This window comes from Triticum urartu, chromosome 7A, assembly GCF_056163025.1.
Source record: "Triticum urartu cultivar PI428250 chromosome 7A, HENAU_Tu73, whole genome shotgun sequence".
Classification (NCBI taxonomy): domain Eukaryota; kingdom Viridiplantae; phylum Streptophyta; class Magnoliopsida; order Poales; family Poaceae; genus Triticum; species Triticum urartu.
This window is the reverse complement of record NC_141879.1, coordinates 170,167,762-170,190,179: the sequence shown is the minus strand read 5'-3', so window position 1 is coordinate 170,190,179 and position 22,418 is coordinate 170,167,762. Positions and strand designations below refer to the sequence as shown.

General features: G+C 49.3%; 1 pseudogene; it reads left to right on the top strand.

Annotated features, from left to right (window-relative positions):
* Positions 1-19,429: 19,429 nt before the first annotated feature.
* Positions 19,430-19,958, top strand: LOC125524379 (SKP1-like protein 1 pseudogene; annotated as a pseudogene).
* The last annotated feature ends 2,460 nt before the right edge of the window (positions 19,959-22,418 follow it).

Below are 22,418 nucleotides of genomic sequence, written 5' to 3'. Positions count from 1 at the left end.
AGGGCAAAAACTGCCACATGGACATGACACATAGGCAAAACTGATGAGGTGGCGCCTTGTCATAGCAACCCACCACAATTTACAAGGTTATGACCATCTATATTGGTCGTTAACAACTAGAAATAAGGCAGCGGACTAGCGCTGTCTGCTTTATGATCATTTCGTGTAAGGAAATTACGACCTTTTTGACCAAAATGGTCGCAATGATTTAGGGTTTGGAGCCCTCGAACAGCTTTTGACCAATTGGTCTCAAATGGTCATAGATCTATGATCAATTCTTCCAGGGTCACTGACGGAAGATCACTAGTTGACATATTTCTTGTAGTGCCGGCGCGCCTCCTCGTCGGATCCTCCGCGTTTCGTCAAGTCAAAGACGGAGCCGGAACTCGCGCCGGTGAAAACGGAGCCGGGGCTCCCCGCCGTGAAGACGAAGCACGGCGGCGGGGAGCTCGACGACGATGCGGCCCTGAAATGGGCGCGCGAGGACTTCCTGAGGATGGAGAGGGAGCGCTAGTGCGCCGCCCCTGCGGCGCTTCGAGCAGCGCAGCCGGGGTCGTGACGAAGAAGGAGTCGCCGTCCTCGAAGACAGCGACGACGACGATGACGCGCCACCGCCGCCGCCACCAGTCCGCCATGGCGACGCCGGGCAGGGGTCCAGCAGGGACCACCGCGTCAAGGAGGAGAAGGCCGCCGACGACGACGGCGGCGAGGATGGCGGCGACTACTCAGCGTTCAGCGATTTCTTTTTTTAGTTTATATTTGCTATGTACCGCGTCGCGAACATGTCTAATATATGCCAAACTTTGCCGAAATTTAGTCGTGTTTAACTGAACTTCGCCAAACCTTTTTTTTTGAAAAAATTAGACGCGTCTGAGGGCGGCCCTGGGGCCGGCGACTGGGGACCAACTCGCCCACAGGCCCTTTTTTTGCGCCGGCTAGCCCCCAGGCGACGATTTTAGGCGCCCTCTGGGGGGCCAACGGCTGGAGATGCTCTTAGGCCTTTCCCAATGCTTCACGGTGTACAGGTGCTAAGGGTGTCATATAGACAAAAATATAATGTGGCAAAGCAATTAAAAAGAAGAGAGAGCATTATAATGACCCTAATAAGAACCAATGCTAAGCACGTGGACCTAGGCAAAAAGAATATCAACCAATACATGAAGGAGTTTTATTATTAAACAATTAAATAAAGGAGGCTTAGCTACAAAAGCTAAGCACCGATGCATTAAGGACATTAATTGCTAAGCATCTTAATACACTTAACATCCCATTTTAACATCAATGCATTGGGAAAGGTCTTAACGGTGAATACCGTTAGATCTTGGGCCGCATGCTCGCTCCGCGATTCGTGCTTTCCCTGGACCACCTCGTTGTATACTCGATGTATAGTCTGGCCCGGTTTCTGTATATTCTTTTAGTCTGTCAGTTTGATGGGTCCCATGGTACTATTTTTATCACTGTTGTATGCATGCCACATCACTTCTCTCTCTCCCAAACAAATCCACAGACTTTCTTTAATCATAGAAAATTAAATCATTCGTATTTTCTAAATTATAAACTTGTTTTTGAAACTTTTTATATATTTGAATTTCTGGCGCAAAGACCTTTAGAACAAGATCAATCTTGGATGCATTTTGACAAGTTTGAAAAAAGTGAAATATGTTTTTTCCGAAATGTCATTTTTGATTATTTTTTGAACAAGTCGGTGGAAAGTGAAATGTAATATGAACATGTGAAATTGATTTTTTTTAAATGTGTAACAATTTATTTCAAAAGAGTGAAATATATTTTTACAAAAACGTGCAATTGAAATAGATGTATTTTTGTGAAACTAGTGAGTGAAAAATGAACTGTAATGTCAACATGTGAAACAGATTATTCGGTAATGTGTAACAGTTTATTTCAAAAGAGTGAAATGTCTTATTACAAAATTTGTAATTGAAATAGATGTGATTTTTGTGAAACAAGTCAGCGGAAAGTGAAATGTAATGTCAACATGTGAACTGATTTTTTTTAAATGTGTAACCGTTTATTTCAAAAAAAAGTGAAATATGTTTTTACAAAATGTGCAATTGAAATAGATGTGATTTTCGTGAAACAAGCCAGTGAAAAGTGAAATGTAATGTCAATATGTGAAACTGGTTATTTTAAAATGTGTAAAAATTTATTTCAAAAGAGTGAAATATGTCATTTCAGAGGTATGCAATTGAAATATATATGATTTTTGTGAAATAAGCTAGTGCAAAGTGAAATGTAGCGTCTGAAATTGAAAAAAAAATACAAAACTGAAATGTCAAATTGTAAAACTAATTGAAATCATTTTATTCAAAAGATTTCAAGATAATGAAATACGTTTCACTCTTTTGAAATAAACTTTTACATGGTAAATTCGGTGTAATGACTGTTGATAGGACCTCTCGGTTCCACACTAAGTGGTTGCGGTTCAGTTTTCGGGCGAAAGATGTTAGGGTATGACCCAATCGGCCCACTGCTCTCACATATCCAACCTTCACCGTTAAGCTAAAGAGGTCTTTAGATCCAATAAGAATAACTATTTTCAAAGGTTGCCTTGTTAAAAGACATCCCAATCACCTAGTGGGCATCATTGCCAGGGTTTACGCATGGCTGCGGCAAAGGAGAATGTCGAAGATAAACATAATTCATAAACGACTTGTCCTCGGACATGAAGCCAATTCAGAAGATCGAACTCTCCTATGAAGCCGAAGACCAGAAGATGAAGCTGTCATGAGGAGTAATTCAAGGTCCTTGGCTTGAAGACGAGTTCAGGGGCTACTCATTCTGTTCTGGATTAGGGGGTACTCACCATGTCGGTCTACCATTCATGGTCCAGACTGAGGACCACCTGTCGTGGTTCTAAGTCTGACAGAGATGTAGGGGGTAAGTACGGAGAGGCAAGATCTTAGCTATGGAGAAGTTGTAAGAACGCAAGGTTTACGAGTTCAGGCCCTTCTCGGAGGAAGTAATAGCCCTACGTCTCGGAGCCCGGAGGCGGTTGACTGGGTTATGAGATTATGAGTTACAGGGGTGCGAACCCTTGTCTCGGAGGAGGGGGTGGCTTATATAGAGTGCGCCAGGACCCCGGCCAGCCCACGTTACGAAGGGTTCAATGTACATTAAGGCAGGGCGTTACTGGTAACGCTAGAAATAAAGTGCTATGATGACCATAAAAGCTACTTAATGACCGACCGTTAGCGTGCGGAGTGACTTTAGGTCTCCTGGCCGTCGAGTGGTTGGATCTTGGTCGAGTGATTGCTTCTTGGTCGAGTGTCTTCGAGTCTGTCGAGTGGAACACCTCCAAGTCGATTGAAAGGTGATTTCTTCTAGAGATGTCCTTGGGTAGGGCAGTTAGGACAGGTCCATGACCCTACCCTAGGTACATAGCTTCATCATTAGCCCCCGAATGGATCGAGGTTTGAGTGGGGAAGGAGTTGAGAACTTCTCCGACTCGTTTTTCATGCCATGAGCATATCTTGTTTCGGATCAACGGACCTGAGTGATGACAGCAACTTCCTTTTCAGTCGCCTTGATCCATTCTAAATTCTTCGTCGAGTGAGTTTCTTTACTTGTAAGGCTCCGAGTGACGGTGCAGAGGAGATCTTTGTTCTGACAAGTTGTTTGCTGCCCGCGGATTTCGTGGGATCCGAATTTTGGGAAGCGCGCGGGACGGGGGAGGCCGCAGTAATCAGACGGGATAGAGCGGAGCCGCCTCGATCCCTGCGCCACCTTTTTCGCCACGTATCGCGCGCGCGATCGTTACGGGATTTGACAGACCCACCCGGGCCTACCAGTCAGCCACTCGGAAGCGGCCTCATATAAGGCGTTGGACCGGGGTCTCCCGAACAGTGCGTTCCCATTATCTCTTCTCCTCTTCGCGCTCCTCCGCTGCGCCCACTCTCGCTCTCGCGCCGCCGTTCCATACGCGTCTCGTCGGCGACGATGGGGAAGGAGAAGACGGCGGCTCTGGAGCGGGCAAAGAAGGCGACGGCGAGGTCGAAGGGGAAGGCGACCGGTCGGGGCGGATCCTCCTCGCGAACCGGCCTGCCGAAGGGCTAGATCCAGGGCGACTGGATCCACTCGAAGATCTCCCAAGAAGACCTCGACGACTTGGCCGAGGGAGGGCTGATCCCCTACGACTCGGCGCGGCTTCCGGGGAAGGAATCCGAGCTGCAACCCCGGGAGGGTGAGCGCGTTCTTCTTACCACCCACGTCGACCATGGGTTTTCCTTGCCTCCTCACCCTTTCTTTCGAGGATTTCTGAACTTCTTTGGGGCACAACTCCACCATTTTACTCCCAACACAATCGTTTATCTTGCCGCTTTCATTTCTTTGTGTGAGAATTTCCTAGGTTGCCGGCCTCACTGGGGTATTTTCAAGCATATTTTCACTTGTCGCTCCCAGACAATGAAAAAGGCTAATCCGAGTGATGAGAGGACCCAAGTGATCCAGATGTGCGGGGGTCTTGGTATCCAGATGAGGGGAAAAAGCTCCTTTCCGGCCATGATTCTTCCCGACTCAGTTCGCGGGTGGCAGTCGACCTGGTTTTATTGTAAGGACCAGTCGACGCCAGGGCAGTTGACTGGACTCCCTCCCTTTACCATGGACCGAGTGAGGAAACCCTCCCCTTTGAAGGTGCTCCCGGAGGAGAAGGCGCAGGTGAGGGTGCTGGTCGATCGAGTGGCCCAGCTTATCCATGACGGGGTCACTGGTATGGATCTCTTGGAGGTCTTCCTTCAGCAGTGCATCCAGCCTCTTCAAGCTCGGGACCATCCGATGTGGATGTATTCGGGTCTTGAAGACTCCACCCGAATCCACCCGGAGGAGGTCGACGATGACACACTGGAGAAGTGGCTGTCGGGCATTACCGGGAACAAGGACAATCCCAGGGGAGCCAGGAGAGTTCCTCCATTCGACCAGTCTCATGCACCAGAGAAGGTCTGATTCTGAGTTTTTGCTTGTAATCTGAATTCACTCGCGCAACTGCCTATATTGCGTCGACTGACTTTGTCCTCCTTGCTTTCTTTCAGGCCATTATTGAAATGTATTCAATGCCCAACGGGGAGCAAGAGCAAGCCCTGGAAGGCGAGGCGAGTGGCGGCAAAAGTGGCGAGTGGACTTCCGACGGTGAAGGGGATGGAGGAAGCGACGACTCAAGCGATGGAGAAGAAGTTGAGTCGCCTCCTCGCAGGGAGAGGCGATCCAAGCTTGACCAAGAACGGCCGAATGCCCGTGACAAGGCAACTGCTCAGGCTGGTCAGTCTTCGAAGCGTCCTCGGATCTCTTCACCAACCCCGACTGAGAAGGCGCCAAAGCACCCCAAAGTTGCAGAGCCGAAGACTCGGAAGGCGTTGCCGAAGATCAAGATTGATATCCCCGTCGCTTCCGCGTGAGTATCTCTCTTTGCATTCACTTCGACGCTCCGCGCTGTTTGTTTTTCTTGTTTTAACTGGACGAACTTTGGAACTGTCAGTGCTGCCATCTCCGGGACCTCAGGTTACAGGGACGATGATGAGGTGATGGAGGATGCGGTCACTTCTAATCCGGGTATGATTTCTGCCATACTGTCTTTGTTCGGTCGATTCAACTGCAATGTGCACCATTGGATGACGTGATTTTGGTAATTGAACTTTGCACAGCTCCCAACATTATTGACCTCCCTGATGATGATGAAGAGCCCGAGAGGCCTTTGACGAGGAAGAATAGGCGAGCTCCTGCAAGCGAGGCGCTACAGTCGACGCCGAGGGCGGAACTAGTCGTTCAGGACACTGGTGACGTCAATCGGGGTTCTGTTACCTTCGCCCTGCCCCTGTCGAGTGCATTGCCTTCTTCGTCGACTGCTCAGGCCCCTGTCGACCCGCCTTCAGTTTTTGCAACCCATCATGTCCCAGAGGACGAGGTGAATGATGCTAGGGAAGCCATACACCAGGCGGGCATTATGATGGAGGAGATGAAGACGGTGCGGGACGCCAGCCAAGCCGCCTATGATGCCAGCTCGGCTCTCCAGAGCAATGTTCAGGTTAGTCGGCTATCTGAAGATTCTTTCCGAAAATCTTTGCATCTGTACACCCACTGGGTGCGTCGATTGATGTTGGACTAGTGGGGGCACGCTGAGTGCACCCACTGGGTGTAGTCCCCGAGACTACGGTGGACTGCTGGCAGTCGACTGTAGTCTTTGTATTTTGTCGAGTAAAAACCGAACTGGTAGTTTGTTTCTTCCGCTCGATCTGGCCGAGTGGGATCAGAACCGGTGGGGGCACGCAAAGTGCACCCACTAGGTGTAGTCCCCAAGACCGCGGTTGACTGCTGGCAGTCGACTGTGGTCTGAGCTCTACTCTCTCTGCCCCCATTTTTTTGAACTCGACTCCAGCGGGCCGGTCGAGTGGGATCAGAACTAGTGGGGGCACGCAAAGTGCACCCACTGGGTGTAGTCCCCGAGACTATGGTGGACTGCGGGCAGTCGACGTAGTCTTAGTACTTAATGTCTTTGTCGTTTTTTTGCTGTGGAATAATTTCTCCCCTTTGATTTCGGAAATCTTGTGATCTTGGAGCTCGCTTCGCTGATTTGGAGAGGCAACATATTCAACTGAACCTTGACTTGGAGCTGGCCAAGACAGAGCTGCAGAAGGTCAGAGACGGCGCCGCTGGTAAGACAAGTTTGTCGACTGGTCAGTTTTAGGCTTGAGCACCCTTCTGCTATTTCTGAATCAATCATCATTTCTTTGCAGAAAAACTGAGAGAAGCTCTGGCGAAAAAGGATCAGGATTTGGCTGTTGCTCATAAGGAGGCTGACGACAGGACCGCTCTGGCCGAACAGAAGCTGGCTTCGGTCGCCTAGTTGGAAGAAGAGAATACCAGGCTGAAGACCGCTCTGAATGACTCCAACAAGGAGTGCTCGCGCTGGAAGAAGGCGAATCTCGTTCAGGGCGAGAAAATGGAAGGCATTGCTCGCAGGAGGGATGATCTGGAGAGCTATCTAAGGAGTCTTGCCAAGAAGTTGTTCATCAAGCTTGAAGGTGCACATTCTGTTCCGACTGATTTTTTTGTGTTGACTCAGTGTACGAAAATTGACTTATCCTTGGATCGTGAATGCAGAGTTTTGCCAGAACTTTGAAGAGGAGACTGGGCGGATTGAACCAGGTTTGGATCCAATCAACTCTCCCGTGAAAGATGAAACTGCCATGAATCTGCTCCGTCTGGAATCTCGCATCGACAGTGCCGTGGACTACTTGGCTCGACTGAAGGTCGCCATGTCGCGGATTGACCCGGCACTTTGGCCAGAGGCTGTGCTCCAAAGTGATCTTGAGTCCCTGATGACTCGACTAAATGAAATCCCAGACCGAGTGTAGGAGTGGAAGAAGTCTGCTGCTCGGTGTGGCGCTGACGTGGCTCTGTCTTTGGTTCGTGTCCACTGCAAGGAGGTGCGACAAGACAAACTGGCAGCAATCAAGGTCGCCAACACCCAGAAACATGACTTCCGAACTTTTATGGAGACTTTCATCGCTGATAGCCGACGGCGTCGACCTGGATGAGTTCATCGAGCCTGCCAGCCCTCCTCCCGCGGAGTGAACAAACTCTTATGTCCCACCTTAAATTTGCCTCGGAATGCCGAGTGGTTTTTGTAACCGTTAAACTTTTTCGGGCTGCATGCCCGAGTACTTCGATCTGTGATCCAGAACCTTTAGAATTTACCTGAACTTGGTTTACCGTTGAATATCTTTATGAATCTCCTGCTGAGTGAACCCATTCTTCATTCGAGACAACTTTTGTATTCGCAGCGCAGCTCCGAAGGAGAGGGAAGCAGTCGACCCATGTCTTGTCGCCCTTGCGGGTCGGCGACGGAGTGCACATCGTATTTGTGGCGGAGCTCTCCAGGGGAAGGCGGCGGTCGATCCACACCTTGTTACTGCAGAGCGGGACGGAGCGCACATTGTATTTGTGGCGAAGCTCTCCAGGAGAAGGTAGCAGTCGACCCGCACTTCGTTACTATAGAGCGGGATGAATCGCGCATTGTATTTGTGGCGAAGCTCCCCAGGAGAAGGTGGCAGTCGACCTGCCCCTCGTCGTCCTTGAGGATTGAGATGTGTTTCGTACTTAGGCGAGTTCTGGACTGCAGCTAAGCCCCCGAGTGGGAGGATTGCTCTCCACTCGGTAGGATTTTTTCAAACTTAGGCGAGTGCCGGACTACAGCTAAGTCTCTAAGTGGGGGAACTTAGGCAAGTACTGGACTGCGGCTAAGCCCCTGAGTGGGAGGATTGCTTTCCACTCGGTAGGATTTTTCATACTTAGGCGAGTGCCTGACTGCAGCTAGGTCCTCAAGTGAGAGAACTTAGGCGAGTACTGGACTACAGCTAAGCCCCCGAGTGGGAGGATTGCTCTCCACTCGGTAGGATTTTTCAAACTTAGGCGAGTGCCTGACTGCAGCTAGGTCCTCAAGTGAGAGAACTTAGGCGAGTACTGGACAGCAGCTAAGCCCCCGAGTGGGAGGATTGCTCTCCACTCGGTAGGATTTTTTCAAACTTAGGCGAGTGCCGGACTGCAGCTAAGTCTTCAAGTGAGAGAACTTAAGCGAGTACTGGACTGCAGCTAAGCCTCCGAGTGGGAGGATTGCTCTCCACTCGGTAGGATTTTTTCAAACTTAGGCGAGTGCCGGACTGCAGCTAAGTCTTCAAGTGAGAGAACTTAGGCGAGTACTGGACTGCAGCTAAGCCTCCGAGTGGGAGGATTGCTCTCCACTCGGTAGGATTTTTTCAAACTTAGGCGAGTGCCGGACTGCAGCTAAGTCTCCAAGTGAGAGAACTTAGGCGAGTACTGGACTGCAGCTAAGCCCCCGAGTGGGAGGATTGCTCTCCACTCGGTAGGATTTTTTCAAACTTAGGCGAGTGCCGGACTGCAGCTAAGTCTTCAAGTGAGAGAACTTAGGCGAGTAGTGGACTGCAGCTAAGCCTCCGAGTGGGAGGATTGCTCTCCACTCAGTAGGATTTTTTCAAACTTAGGCGAGTGCCGGACTGCAGCTAAGTCTCCAAGTGAGAGAACTTAGGCGAGTACTAGACTGCAGCTAAGCCCCCGAGTGGGAGGATTGCTCTCCACTCGGTAGGATTTTTTAAATACTTAGGCGAAACGGATTCGCAGCTAAGCCCCCGAGTGGGAGGCTGGCTCGCCACTCGGTAGGAAACTGTTTTTACAAACTCAGGCAAAACGGATTCGCAGCTAAGCCAACCACTGGGGGATTTCTTACGCAAACAAAAACAATAATAATCACTGGGAAAATTATAACGCTCTTGTCTTTGATAAATAAACTACAGGAGTTTTTCTTATTACATCTCATCCGAGTGAGAATTCAAGTATAAAAGGGGCGGAGTAGCTCCGCATTCCAGGCTTGTGGCTCGTCAATCTGGCGATCGACATTGTAGAGGTGGTATGCTCCATTGTGGAGGACTCTGGTGACTATGAAGGGGCCTTCCCAAGTAGGAGCGAGCTTGTGTGGTTTCTGCTGATCCACTCGGAGGACCAAGTCTCCTTCTTGGAAGGCTCGGCTCTTCACGTTTCTGGCATGGAATCGACGCAAGTCTTGCTGATAGATGGTCGATCGAATCAAGGCCATTTCTCTTTCTTCTTCTAGGAGGTCGACTGCGTCCTGCCGGGCTTGTTCTGCTTCTTCTTCAGAGTAGAGCTCGACTCGGGGAGCGTTGTGAAGCAGGTCACTCGGTAAGACTGCCTCGGCTCCGTAGACCAGAAAGAATGGGGTTCTTCCGGTCGATCGATTCGGGGTTGTCCTCAATCCCCAAAGGACTGATGGAAGCTCGTCGACCCATGCACCTGCTGCGTGCTTGAGATCGCGCATCAATCGGGGTTTCAGTCCTTTGAGAATTAGGCCGTTTGCCCTTTCTGCTTGCCCATTCGACTGGTGGTGAGCGACCGAAGCATAGTCGACCCGAGTGCCCTGAGAGGCGCAAAAGGCCTTGAATTTGTCGGAATCGAAGTTTGACCCATTGTCCGTGATGATGCTGTGCGGAACTCCATATCTGAATATCAACTCTCTGATGAAACTGATAGAGGTGCAAGCATCGAGATTCTTGATAGGCTTGGCTTCAGTCCATTTGGTGAACTTGTCGACTGCTACCAGCACATGAGTGAAGCCGCTCCTGCCTGTTCTCAGTGGTCCAACCATGTCCTGCCCCCAAACAGCGAAGGGCCAGACGAGTGGAATGGTTTTCAGGGCTGACGCGGGCTTGTGCGGCATATTGGAGTAATACTAACATCCTTCACATTTGTCGACTATCTCTTTTGCCATCTCATTGGCTCTTGGCCAGTAGAACCCCGCTCGGTATGCTTTAGCCACAATGGTCCGAGAGGACGCATGATGGCCACAGGTCCCCGAGTGGATATCGTTAAGGATCATCTGACCTTCTTCTGGTGTAATACACTTCTGGCCGACCCCAGTCGCGCTTTCTCTATATAATTGTCCCTTTATGACTGTAAAGGCCTTGGATCGACGGACGATCTGTCGAGCCTCTTCTTCGTCTTCTGGGAGTTCTTTCCTTAGGATGTACGCGATGTACGGTTCTGTCCAGATGGGAGTGATAACCAAGACTTCCATGATCAGGTCGACCACAGCTGGAATTTCAACTTCAGTCGGATCCGTGGCGCTTTTTGGCTGCGGGGCCTCTTCGGTGAAGGGATCCTCCTGGACTGATGGTGTGTGGATGTGTTCCAAAAACACATTGCTGGGAATGGCTTCTCTTTTGGAACCTATTTTTGCCAGATCATCAGCTTCTTGATTTTTCAGTCGGGGTATGTGATGAAGCTCTAACCCCTCGAATTTCTTCTCCAGCTTTCTCACTGCATTGCAATAACCATTCATGGCTGGACTTCTGACGTCCCATTCCTTCATCACTTGATTAACCACCAAATCTGAGTCGCCATAGACCATAAGGCGATGGACACTGAGTGAAATGTCCATGCGCAACCCATATAAAAGTGCTTCATATTCTGCCTCGTTGTTAGAGGAATCAAAGTGGATTTGAAGAACATATCTGAGTTTATCTCCTCTGGGGGAGACCAACACCACTCCGGCGCCGGGACCATTTAGCATCTTGGAACCGTCGAAGAACATGGTCCAATGCTCCGAGTGAACCTGAGTCGGCAGTTGCTATTCAATCCACTCGGCGACGAAATCCGCGATTGCCTGGGACTTGATAGCTTTCTTTGCCTCAAACTTGATATCTAGAGGAAGGAATTCAATCGCCCATTTTGCCACTCGACCAGTTGCGTCCCTGTTATGCAAGATCTCTGACAACGGAGCGTCGCTGACGACTGTAATGGAATGATCAGAGAAGTAGTGGGCAACTTTCTTCGTGGTCATATAAATCCCATATATGAGCTTCTGATAATGAGGATATCTTTGCTTCGATGGGGTCAAGACTTCAGAAATATAATACACTGGGCGCTGAACTTTGAAGGTTTTCCCTTCTTCCTGCTCGACCGTAAGTACCGTACTGACGACTTGTCCTGTGGCTGCAATGTAAAGCAGCAAAGGATCCTTGCTGATTGGGGCAGCAAGCACCGGCTAGGTGGAGAGGAGAGCTTTGAGCTCTGCAAACGCTGCATCAGCTTCAGGAGTCCACTCGAACTTGTCGGACTTCTTCATCAATCGGTAAAGAGGCAATGCCTTTTCACCGAGACGAGATATGAATCGACTTAAAGCGGCCAAGCAACCAGTAAGCTTCTGGACGTCGTGCACTCGCACAGGACTTTTCATTCGGAGTATAGTACCAACTTTTTCTGGATTGGCGTCGATTCCCCGTTCGGAAACGAGAAAACCGAGTAATTTTCCGCCAGGAACTCCGAATGTACACTTTGATGGATTAAGCTTGATATCATACCTTCTGAGGTTGGCAAAGGTTTCAGCAAGGTCAGTCAGCAGGTCGGAACCCTTCCAAGACTTGACCACAATATCATCCATGTATGCTTCCACATTCCGACTGATTTGAGTGAGTAAACACTTCTGAATCATCCTCATGAATGTGGCTCCGGCGTTCTTGAGGCCGAACGGCATGGTAACATAACAGAAGCACCCGAATGGAGTGATGAAAGCTGTCTTGATCTCATCAGGTCCATACAGACGGATCTGATGGTACCCGGAATAGGCGTCTAAAAAAGACAGTCGCTCACATCCCGCAGTCGAGTCGACTATCTGATCGATGTGGGGAAGAGGAAAATGATCTTTCGGGCAGGCCTGATTGATATGTTTAAAGTCAATGCACATACGAAGTGACTTGTCCTTCTTGGGGACCAAGACAACGTTGGCGAGCCACTCGGAGTGGTAGATTTCTCGGATGAACTCCGCTGCTAAGAGCCGAGCCACCTCCTCGCCAATAGCCTTTCTCTTATGGACGGCGGACAGTCGGAGATGTTCCTTGACAGGTTTTATTTTTGAGTCGACTCTTAAGCGGTGCTTAGCCAGCCCCCTGGGAACACCCGGCATGTCAGAAGGCTTCCATGCGAAAATGTCCCAGTTCTCACGGAGGAACTGGATGAGCGCTTCTTCCTATTTGGAGTCGAGTGTTGTCGAGATATGAGTCGGAGAGGCGCTGGGGTCGGTCGGGTGGATGTGAGCTGTCTTCGTATCGCCAGTCGACTGAAAAGCCGACTCTGTAGCGGGCTTCTTGGCTCGCAACAGATCACTCGGGTCTGCAATCTTCTGGTATTCCTGCAACTCCACCACTGCCATCTGAGCATCAGTGATCTTCGAACCTTTCTGAAAACATTCTTCCGCTTTCTTCCGATTGCCCGTAATAGTGATCACGCCTTTGGGGCCAGGCATCTTCAATTTGAGGTACACGTAACATGGTTAGGCCATGAAGCGTGCATAAGCCGGCCTCCCCAAAATAGTGTGGTAGGCACTCTGGAAGTCTACAACTTCAAATGTCAAGTTTTCTTTGCGGTAATTTTTGGAATCACCGAAAACCACATCAAGAGCAATCTGGCCGAGTGATTCAGCCTTCTTCCCAGGAATGACTCCATGGAAACTCATGTTGCTGGCACTGAGTCTGGACATTAGAATGCCCATCCCTTTCAACGTCTCAGCATACAATATGTTCAAACCGCTGCCACCATCCATCAGGACTTTGGTCAGTCGAGTGCCTTCAACAACTGGGTCGACCACCAAAGCTTGCCTCCCAGGGGTGGCGATGTGCGTTGGATGGTCGGACTGGTCGAATGTTATGGCAGTCTGAGACCATTTCAGGTAACTAGGTGTCGCCGGAGCGACCATATTCACCTCTCGGTTAATAACTTTCAGTCGACTTTTGCTTTCAACATCGGCAAAAATCATCAGAGTGGAATTGACCTGAGGGTATCCGTCGTCACTGTCTTCTTTGTCCTCGACCTTGTCCGACTCCTTTTCCTTACCTTTGGGCTGCTTGCCCTAGAACTGCTGGATCAAGAGTCGACACTGTCGAGTGGTATGTTTCGGGTAAATGAAATTACCCTCTTCATCTTTCTTTGTGTGGACGAGACATGGCAAGTCCAACACATCATTTCCGTCCTGGTCTTTAACCTTTTTGGGGTTCCAAGGCCCTTTAGGTTTCCCTTTAAACTTTCCTTGGGTTAAAGCCAAGGCTTCCCCGGGAGCCGCCAGCTCGGCTTTCCGCTTTTGTTTCCGATTGGAATTTCCTCCGGTTTTTTGGGCGACTGACTTGAGCTTGCCACTCCTGAGTCGATCCTCATCTTCACCATTAGCGTACTTGGTGGCAATCTCCATCATCCGATTCAGGGACATATCTCCGGTTCGACCGAATTTCAAATTCAGTTCTCCGTACTTGACGCCTTCCTTGAAGGCACAAACTGCTTGGTGGTCAGGCACATTCTGCACCGAGTGATGTAACGTGATCCATCTCTGGATGTAATCCCTCAAAGTTTCATTCGGCTTCTGCACGCAAGACCGCAGTTCCGTCAGCCCTGCCGGTCGCTTGCATGTGCCTTCAAATGTGGTGACGAACACTCGGGAGAGATCTTCCCAAGTGTAAATGCTGCTAGGTGCTAACTGGTTCAGCCACGCTCTGGCCGAGCCCTCCAACATGAGAGGCAGGTGCTTCATGGCCACTTCATCATTGCCGCCGCCAATCTGGACGGCCACTCGGTAGTCCTCAAGACGAGTATCAGGCTTGGACTCGCCAGTGAACTTACTGACTCCAGTCGCCAACCTGAAGTTGGGAGGAATCACAGCAGCCCTGATGGCTCTACTAAAGCACTCTGGCCCCGAAACATGTACTCTGCTGCTGGTAGGGGCATCTCTGTCGTGACCTTCTCGGTGAGCCCTGTTCCTATCGACCAAACCTTGGACGAGAATGGATCTCGCGTCAAAGCCTGGCCCTCTGGGGTCGACTGGAATCCTTCGCCCACCACTATGAGGGCGCCTGTCATCCTGCTGGCGAGGCACATACGACCCGCTCCTCGGGGGAGGCGTGGGCACTCGACGTCGACCGTCATGATCGACTCGGTAATCATACTACTCATGGTTCCCATACTGGTCACGCCAGTCTCCATGTCCCTCATGCCTCGGGGGCGATCTCGGGCAGTGAGCCGACTTGACTGTGTCCGCGGCAAGGGATCTGCTGTGAATCCTATTCCGCGACTGAGAAACAGCGGAATTCTGATCTCCTGCTGCCCGGAGTAACGCTCTGATCTGCAGCAAGCCTCTGCCAGCCTGCGACTGGGAAGGCTGAATCGACTCCGCTATACGGGCCGCAGCTGCTAAATTCTGAACCGGAGTTCGATATACCTACGGGGGCGGGAAGAGCTGACATCGACTGGATTCAGGAACCCGTTGTTGCGCACGCTCGTCGAGTGCTCGCTGGAGATTCTCCAGTCGAGTGCGCTCGGCCAAGTTTGCCAAGCGCGCGTCCTCCAAGGTGCGAGCCTTGGGGGTTTCTCCAACGATAGGAGTGTGCAGTGCATCCACGTTCCGGCGGCGAAGTTCTTCTCTCTACAGCGACGTGAGAGGCTCGGGAAGATACTCCTCATGGAGACGTGATGGGTCGCCTCCACCCGCGCCTCTGTCGGTGCGGGGAAAACCGGGAGGACTGGGCGGTCCATCGACCATCAGAACCTCCGCCGCCGGATCGCTGCTGTCGCACTCGGATGCGGTCTCTGCAGAGCCAGTCGACAGGTCGAACAGGCCGTAGAGGGATTCGTCGGGCTCGATTGCCGCGAATTGAGGGGTGGCCGACTAATGTGCCACCACGTGTCTCACCCACCGCTGAAGTCTCGACCGACCGGAGCGCTTGCGCCGGCGGGAAACGGGGAGGGAGGACAACACAGGAGCCGACTGGTAGGGGGTCGACGGTTGTTGCAGGAGAACGCCGCGGACGCACGCGCTAAAGTGCGTTGCCCCGCGAACAGGGAGTGCGTCCACGTCGAGCGGAGCCTCCTGGAGCCAAGCAGAGTCGTCGACGATGAACGTGAGCGCGCCGAGACGGATCTCGCGGCCCTCCACCGAAACTCCGCCGAAAACCATGATGATTCGGGTCGGAAAAGATCGCAACTCCTCCAACAAACGCTAAAACACCTGCCCCACGGTGGGCGCCAACTGTCGTGGTTCTAAGTCTGACAGTGATGTAGGGGGGTAAGTACGGAGAGGCAAGATCTTAACTATGGAGAAGTTGTAAGAACGCAAGGTTTACGAGTTCAGGCCCTTCTCGGAGGAAGTAATAGCCCTACGTCTCGGAGCCCGGAGGCGGTCGACTGGATTATGAGAGTATGAGTTAGAGGGGTGCGAACCCTTGTCTCGGAGGAGGGGATGGCTTATATAGAGTGCGCCAGGACCCCGGCCAGCCCACGTTACGAAGGGTTCAATGTACATTAAGGCAGGGCGTTACTGGTAATGCTAGAAATAAAGTGCTATGATGACCATAAAAGCTACTTAATGACCGACCGTTAGCGTGCGGAGTGACTTTAGGTCTCCTGGCCGTCGAGTGATTGGATCTTGGTCGAGTGATTGCTTATTGGTCGAGTGTCTTCGAGTCTGTCGAGTGGAACACCTCCAAGTCGATTGAAAGGTGATTTCTTCTAGAGATGTCCTTGGGTAGGGCAGTTAGGACAGATCCATGACCCTACCCTAGGTACATAGCTTCATCACCACCGACGACCAAAGAATAGGCCACGTATGCCATGCCCTCAGCGTACTCAAGGTGGTATTCTCTGAAGACTTGGCGTACACTTGAAGGCATATTCAAATATTTGGCATGTTTATCTCTAGATGCAACTGACCATATGTAACCCTAGGTATCCCCCGGCCCCTATATAAGCCGAGGGATTTAGCCTGTAGAGGGAGATTAGATCATTCATACAATCTCGAGGTAGATCATCTTGTACTTTGTACCCCATCCACAATCAATACAATACAAGCAGGACGTAGGGTTTTACCTCTTCGAAAGGGTCCGAACCTGGGTAAACACCGCGTTCCTCTACTTCATGTTACCATCTAGCCAAGATCACCAGCTCGGGACCCCCTACCCAAGATATACCGAATTTGGATCCGACAGCGTGTATAACTGATTCTCATCCTATATAAAACGAATTGACCATTAGATCATATATAAACTGGAATGGACCTCCCTTTTCTCTTACTTCCCTACTTTGCTGGCACTTATAGGCATGGCCCTAGGCCCATGTACTGATGCATGCCCCCACACAACCAAAATCACATCTGCCCCTGCCTCCTAAAAATACTCTCCTTGCATTGGTATTTCTAAAAAAAACTCTCCTTGGATTGAGTTTTGTCCCAAAAGGACTCTAATCTCTCAACCTAGTCGACTGCCAACCTTAATGTTAGATCTACTACCACAAGGCCTAACTATATTGGATCTCCAGCATGTTCTCATGTATGCTTGGATCTCCATGCCTGGTCTTTATGTTCTAGCTCTTCCCTAGCACTAGCACGGCGTCAGTCTTCCACCGCGAATTCACTGACCAAGTAGCCTGACAAGGAAGGCGGAGAAAGCGGTAACCCCACTGCTCGGCACAGAACCAACATGGTGGTGCCAGCCCCCACAAATGCACGAAGGAGATAATCAGTCCGTCCCTCCCTAGCAACGAAATAACCTAGATGCCGGAGATGTCCTGTCCCATGCGCATCATGTCGAAGGACGACCAAATGCGCACACACCAGGATGCTCACTTTTGTTGGTTGGCCAATTCCCCTATTGGACCTACGTCCATCTGAAGAAGCGAAGGAAAAAAACAAAGAGAAACGAAAACTAAAAAATGTAGAGAGAAATTTGTATAAAATTTTTATGGATTTGAAGAAAATCTTCATGAAATTAAAAAATGTTTGCAAATTTAGCCAATTAGAAAATGTTCATGAATTTTAAAAATGTTTCCCAAAGTTAAAAACGTTTGTGAATTTAGAAATACTCCCGGATTTCAAAAGAAGCCCTAAATTCCAGAAATATTCATGAATTTAAAGAATTATCTATCGAGCAGCGCAGGAGCGCTACATTCACGTGTGGATAGGCCATCACTAATACATGGGGCCACAAATGCAAAAAGTAGATCGATACACCAGGAGACTCCGTTCCTAGGGAGCTTAGTAACTTAAGAGATTATTGAATCTTCCCCTAAATCAAAATCTACCTTGTCCCCCCCCACCCACCCACCCTCCATACGAACTTGTCATCTATATTTCCTCTTGAGCCGACGACATAGGGGTGAACCCTAACCTCATATCACAGAAGTCCAAACCCATCCCTTCCAAATAGGGTACCAACACACATCTATATTTATCTAAAGGCATCAAAACGGTGTATTCTCATGATGCGCTTCCCTAAACTGAGTCCTAGGGCTTCCAAGATAAAGAAAAATGCTCGGTCCAACAAGTCCACAACTTAACATAGTAGTAGAAGGTTCCAAAGGCAAAAGCCTACACCCATGTTCTTGACTCTTGTCCCGCTCAAGATTCCCCATCTCAATTGTCGTACGATCTAGATAATAAAGCCCAAAATAAAGCATATATGTTGTCCAGTTGACATGGATAGCTGGAAATTTTCTCATGCTCATAGCCGGTTTAACTGAATCCCCATCACTAACATTCATATATTATTGTAATCAGCAATCACATTATCATAATTTCTAATTATTGAAATAACATCATCCAAAATATCAGAAGAAGACTATCACTATCATGCGAGGATAGAACATGACTATTGCTATGATCGTAATTTGTAATTACTGAAATAACATCATCCATAATTTCAGAGAAAGACAAATCACTATCATGTGAGGATAGAGCATAACTATTGGTATGATCCTCTTTCATCGGAGAATCAAACAACGAACCAATATAAGCATGCGATTTTTTCCTACGAAACATGTCCCTCTTAGATACAATCCCCACACCCACAAGTTGAGCAGGAGAACGTGAAATTCTTAAGAGGGGCACTCATGCCTACTTGGAATCGGTGATGACAATCCACCGTCAGAGTCCTCCCCGGCCAGCAACCAGAAGCTATTGTCGGCCGGGGTGGCTCCTACTCCATGGCGACGACACGGCGTAGGGCATGGATCCTCTATGAACGGCAAGGAAACTGGGGAGAGCGACATGAAGATGTGTAATCCTCACTCTGGTCACCATCGTCCTCCTCGGTACCTCTGTCTCCTCATCGTCGTAAGCACAATCAGTGTCCCCTGGGTGCGTGGCACCGGCAATTCCATCACCACCGCCACCGCATCTTCCGCATCCGGGGCTTGTATGTGACTAATAAGCCTTTCAGCACGCCAATTGATCTGGATTAACCGACTCTGTCTCCATCATGGCCCACTACAGGATCTCGCCGGGAAAGCACCATCGTCGATGATCGGGAGTCGCTCCTCCTTTTGTTGTCTCCAAAACCACCTGGATCGCCTCATTGTGCGGTCGTATTTGTGTAGCGGTGAGATTATGTCAGCCGGTATTTCTCGGTATTGCACAGCAGCATACACATTTTAATCCAGTTGTACCTGGGGAAAACTAGCACAGAATTCGACAAAAAAAAAGGTCAAGGTCTGACTTATCAGTCATTGTACAGATGCCATATAATCTCACCTCGAGCCGAACCCACAGCGTCGTGCTTTGTATAGGACTACTATATAGACACGTTTTTTTTTTGTGTGTGTGTGTGTGTGTAGAGTAGACACGTTGACGAGACATGACGCCGTGATGGATTCAAACCCGAGTCTAACTCCCCGATGAATACGGCACGAGCACGATGGATATCCCCCGAGTCCACAATGGCAACGCCTCACCGGCCCCAATAAAAATGCCCGGTTCCCCACCCTAGCCCAACAAGCAGAAAACGCTCCTGTCTCTCGATTGCTCTTCCGCCGCCGCGCCTTCTTCGCTAGGGTTTTGTTTCTTCTCCCAATCTTCTGATCAATGGCGGCCGTTGAAGGCGAGAAGAAGATGGTCACGCTCAAGAGCTCGGACGGTCAGGAGTTCGACGTCGAGGAGGCGGTAGCCATGGAGTCGCAGACCATCCGCCACATGATTGAGGATGACTGCGCTGACAACGGCATCCCGCTCCCCCAACGTCGACTCAAAGATCCTCTCCAAGGTCATTGAGTACTGCAAGAAGCACGTCCAGACCAGCCCCAAACCGGCTAACTCCGGCGCCGCCGCTGACGCCAACTCCTCCACCTCTACTGCAGACGCCGCCCCCGCCGAGGACCTCAAGAGCTTTGACGCCGAGTTCGTCAAGGTCGACCAGGCCACCATCTTCGACCTTATCCTGGCTGCAAACTACCTCAACATCAAGGGATTGCTCGACCTTACTTGCCAGACTGTTGCCGACATGATCAAGGACAAGACTCCAGAGGAGATTCGCAAGATTTTTAACATCAAGAATGACTTCACACCCGAGGAGAAGGCGGAGATCCGCAAGGAAAACCAGTGGGCTTTTGAGTAGAAAGTAGTAGCATCGAGGCAATGTTGCGTTGATGTTATGCTAGTATTAATCTTGTTTTTTTTAGACTTGTATGTCTACGTTTCAGCACTGTTTTTTCTATGTCTTCGTAATTGTTGTAATTATTCTGAAGTCTAAACGTCGTTTATATTCTTAAAAATAGCCTATCGTGGATGATTCGCTTGGTAACATCATCCTTGGCTGATTTATAACGTGATGAACAAAAAAAAAGACACTATGACATAAATTTGGAAACAAAATATAGGAAAAATATTGAAAGCAAATTTGAAAACCAGAGACAATGTTGATATTTTCGGCTATCTTGAAATAGCAATATTGTTTCCCTTTATATCAAGACAATGAAATACTTCTTGATCGCGTGAGTGGAATTTTGGAATAGAGGAAGAACATACAACAGAGTGTATGCACTAAAGAGGTGCTACTACTTAAAGTCTTATTGTTTGTCTTACAGTGAAGGAGTACATGTCCTTCCGTATACTTCTAGCAGCTTGTAGCTCATCTTTGCAATTTTATTGTCTCTGAGGCATGAAAGTAAAAGGGAATGAATCATATTCTTTAAATGGGTTCCGTTCTGAATATAAATTAGCAAATCGAAGACATAGACAGTTTTTACATGTGCATAACTGATAGGTTGCTCTTTTCTCATATTTTATTAGATCGGAGAATTTTAAAGATCCCTCTATCCGAAAATATTTGTCATCAAAATGAATAAAAGGGGACGTATCTAAACGTATTTTAGTTCTAGATACATCTCTTTTTATCCATTTTGATGACAAGTATTTTCGGACGAAGGGAGTACATGTTTATAGGAATGACTCAATATTCTACCAAGAACCCAAGCATGAACCCTGAGGTGATCAGTGGTGCTGCAGTGATACACTTTATTAGTGAAAATATGAAGCCATGGCTTTGAACCTCCTCTCTCTCTCTCTGTGTGTGTGTGTGTCTCTGTGTCTCTCTCTCTGTGTGTGTGTGTGTCTCTGTGTCTCTGTGGCTCTTGCCCTGTTTAGTTCAGCTTTTATGGACGGATTCCGCTGCCGCGCAGCAGAATCTGAATCAAAAGACGAACCCAGCAGAATCCGATTCCAGAAATCTGCTGTCAAAATCTGAACCAAAAGCTGAAGCAGCCCAGTACGTGCTTTTCAAAATCTGATTCCGCTGCGGGTCAAAATTTGAAAAAGTTGTATCAGCTGGTTTGCCAAATGACTGTTAGAATTAATGGGCTAGGCCCATAGCAATTTCTGAAATCTCAAAGCCCATGTGTAAAATGGCAAGTGGTGGTGCTAAGTCTAGTCCCACCTTGGAAGTTGAAGAAGAGTTGGACCTCTTTATATAGTGGGTTCTCTCTACCACTCTAAGTGATGTGTGAGAAGAGAAAGGGAAAACCACACGCGCGCGCTCGCTCGCCTCGCCTGGCCGGGCCGGGCCGTGGCGAGGCGAGGCGAGGCGAGGCGGCGCGTACATGCGACATGCGCGTGAATGGTCCGCCGAAATCCGGTCCGTCTCCTTGCAGGATCGCAGCTTCCTTTTGCCGTTTTATTTTTATGTCTTGGCAGACAAGTTTTTGATTTCTTGTCCGGTAAGTATACGAATTAGAAACCGAGTCGGTTTGGGATTGTGGTCGCGACACAATACCGCCTCTGGTCCTAATATATATACAGCTACCGGCTGCGGCCAGAGACACACCGAAAAACACCTAGGGTTTTGCCTCATCTCACAACTTGCGCCGCCATCGTAGTCTACTCCATCCCAAACGCCGGCGTGCATCGGCGCGTGGGAGAGCAGGTCTCCGGAACCTTTCGTCTTTGCGATCCTGCACCGGGAGAGGACGAATTAGGTTTTTGGGAAGCGCTGTGCGCGACTACTCAAATTCGTCATCACGGGTCGTCTTCCGTCCAAGTCGGGCGGTGCTACTCATCCTCGTATTCATCGCCGTCAGCAGCAGATCGTCGCCAACATCGTCATCAACACTGTCGCACCCATAATAGCTAACGATCAGTACGTCCAACACCCTCTGTTCATGTCTGTTTCTACAGCTACTGTTACGTGTTTGCTGCTGTTATGCATGTCTTGCTGTTCTTCTAGTTTGCTAGATTTTTGCATGCTAGTATCTCTTCTAGTCATGAATTATTTACTGGAATTAATCCTGAACTTGCCTAATTTTCCAACAATCCAAAAACCTAATTGTAGGCAATTTCCTGAGTTAACTATGGCTGGATTCGCTGATGCACTGAGGCCGGATAAGTTTACCGATGTGCACTTTAAGAGGTGGCAGGTGAAGACCACGCTCTGGCTTACTGCTCTGAAAGTTTTCCACGCTAGTGTTGGTGCTCCAGAGGGAATGACCGACGAAGATCGGAGAAAATTCCAGGAAGCCAATACTATGTTTGTGGGATGCATTCTGAGTGTTCTTGCTGACCGTCTGTGTGATGTGTACATGCA